Source organism: Equus przewalskii, chromosome 6 (genome assembly GCF_037783145.1).
Source record: "Equus przewalskii isolate Varuska chromosome 6, EquPr2, whole genome shotgun sequence".
Classification (NCBI taxonomy): domain Eukaryota; kingdom Metazoa; phylum Chordata; class Mammalia; order Perissodactyla; family Equidae; genus Equus; species Equus przewalskii.
In genome coordinates this window covers 56,213,959-56,217,177 of record NC_091836.1, presented here as the reverse complement: position 1 = coordinate 56,217,177, position 3,219 = coordinate 56,213,959, and positions in this window count along the sequence as shown.

The window sequence follows — 3,219 nt, the reverse complement described above, 5'->3', positions numbered from 1 at the left end:
AAGCGTTTCCTGTTGTTCAATGTAAGATAACCCAGATCAGATGTGCTGGATCACTTGCTGACACCAGGTATTCAGGACTGTGTCTGGCTCTCTCTTTTCACTTGCACTCATTGTTGAAACTAACCCCTAATGTGATGATATTAAGAAGTGGGGCTTTTGAAACATATTCAGTTTAGATGAGGTTGTGAAGGTGGGATCCTCAGGATGAAATTAGTATCCTTATAAGAGACCAGAGAACTTGCTTTCTCTCTCTCCCCCATGACAGGATAGAGGAAGAAGGTAGCCATCTGCAAGAGAGCTTTCACCAGGAATTGAACTGACCATCACCTTGATCTTGGTCTTCCCAGCCTCCAGACCCAGGAGAAATAAGTGTTTGGTGTTTAAGCCATCCGGTCTATGGTATTCTCTCATAGCAGCACAAACTGATGAAGACAATCCCCCACCATAGGTCTAGGCTTACCAGGTTCCTAAAGCTTATCTCAGAAGGAAAGAGACTTGCTCCCAGTGCTCATGTTAATCCCTGAGAGGTAACTCCCATTGGCCTTCCTTGGGTTATGTCTCTGTCCATTTCCATGGTGCTAGAGGCAGAGCCTCTTGAAGAGGATTAAAAGAGATATCAAAAGGAACATGCTTAAAACACTGTTTCACAAATGATCTGTTCAGGAAATGTTAATTCTCAGTATTAATAGTTATATTTTGGATAAGACCCTTGATACAGAGCTGTAGTATTAGGAGAAGCATTGGAGACAAAGATCCTTTCAGTCAGTTTTTATCACTTTTTGGGTCACTTAGAGACAATCATAGGACTCCAGAAGAAGCAGAATCCACATGAGAAAAGAAAGAAATTATTCTAGAATACCTAGTTATTACTGATTCCTACTTCTTTTTAAGAAACAAAGAACTCTTTTATAAATTTTTCTTTTTTTTACCACATCGATTGATTGGAAATATAGTAAATGATAAAAACTACTGAGACTTTAGTACATGTATTTACAACTTGTCAGTTAAAACACAATTTTAAAATAGTAGAAAATCCACAATGTGAAGCAGAAAAGTGACTTACAGTAAATATTTTAAGGTTTGCAGGCCATATCATCTCTATTTAAACTATTCAACTTTCATTGTAATGTGAAAACAGGTATAGACAATACACAAATGAATGAGTGTGGTTACGTTCTAATAAAACATTATTTATAAATTCAGGCAGTAGGCTAGATTTTGCCCATGGACCATAGTGTGCTGATCTCTGTTATTGACAGTGATGCTTCACATACATATGGAGTTCCAAATTCCTGGAAATGCATCTATTGAATCTCAGCTTGGTGTTCATTTCGTTGTTCACAAATTATTGTATTTCTTCTAGGCCCATGGTAGGTGTATTTCCCAACTTCTTTCGAAATTAAGCATGGCCAACATGTCTTGCTTTTGTAAAGAAAATATGAGTAAAAGTGCCATGACTTCCTTCTGGGTAGAAATGTTAGAAGTTAGGGCATAATTTGCCATTCCCTAATCCCACTGCCTCAGTGACTTTAGAAGCACATATTGAGATTGTTTGTCTAAGTGTTATGATGAGCTGAGCCTTCCCAAGGCCCTGCTTTAGGTACATAGTATATATGAGAAATGCAATTTTTTATACTAACAGGATGATGGAGTTGCTTTTCTTTCACAGCATAATCTAGCCTATCCTGAATGATAACTCCAGTTCTATTAACCCACACTTTGAGAATCCCTGATTTTACCTCAGTAAATGGAGTTTCTTAGTAGTTTTTTAAAGAGGAAGAAATGAATATACCTCCTTAAAGGTTTTTTTTATATATATTAATCAAAACTCTTGCATGCAAATGAAATAAAACCAATATGAACCAGCTTATAAGGGAGTTTTTAGAAGAATACTGGGATATCACATATCAGTCAGTCTTTTCTTCATTTTTTCAACAAATATTTATTGAGTGCCCATAATGCCAGGCACCATTCTGGGCATTGGGTATACACCGTTGAACAAAATGTTTCATAGAATGTTAAATAGTAAAAGATGTTCCATAGAAAATAAACATGGATAAAATAAGAGAAATTTATGGAAAGAAGATAATTGAAAGTCAACTAAGGAGAAAATTGGAATGTGGATTAGCTTCACAATGACTGCCCCCAGTAACTAAATGCCTGCTGAAGGGCACTCTCTGTCTCTCCGCCTTCCAATCTCTCTCCTTTCTCTCTCTCTGGCTCTTACTTGTTTCTCTTTATATATTAGCTTCATAGCTCCTATTACAGGGAAGCTGTTCTACATGGCAGGAATCATGGCTTCCGAGAGTTGTCAAGTCTTACCTCATAGAACTTGTGCCACCAGACAGAGATAAAATTCTTATTCTCAATTTTAGTTTCTAAAATCCTGGGGAAGGATTCTGTCCCACTTGTGTCCGTTGCTCATCCTTGGCTTGATCGCAGATAGTGGCTAAGATAAAATAAGAGCATGCTCGTGCCCACCATGAGCGCGTGTATTGAGGGAGTCAGGGGTCAGCTTTCTACAGATGAAGGCCAATATCATAAGTATCCACTAATATCCATTAACCTAAACTTTTTATACTAATTTATATGAAACTGAATATATCTCTCATCCACAATGAAGCTTTACTATGGTTTGACTAATACTTTTGTCTTCCTTGATATTAAAAAAATTCCACAAGGGATTGTTTTCACCATGTCTATGTCCTTGGTGGACACTACTTGACAATAAGAGTTTAAACTGAATATGTCTGTCATTGCATAGTGAAGCTTTCCCATGTCTTGATTGACATTTTTGTTTTTCTTGAGATTAAAGAGATTCTACAGGGGATGGTTTTCACCAGATTTATGTCCTCAGTGTATACTACTTGAAAATAAGAATGAAGATTCTGTTGTTCAGAGTGGGCAAAACCAGGTAAGCATGCTCTTTACAGAATTTTAATTTAACAAAATGTATTTCTATATGACTATGACAATATTAGATTATTTGAAAAAGCACATCTCAGTTTCTTAAATCATGTCTGGATAAAGAGTAGTGTGTATTTTCAAGGTTGTCCCGCCTAGGCCTTAGAGTATCTTCTAAACATGGAAATTGTGTCTAATACCTCCTGGCACATCCATGATATTCCGTAAACATGTAGTGATGGAACAAATCATTCAGGAAGAAATGAATAGCAAATCCCACAGATAATTAAATGCTATTTGTATTCTAAAATATAA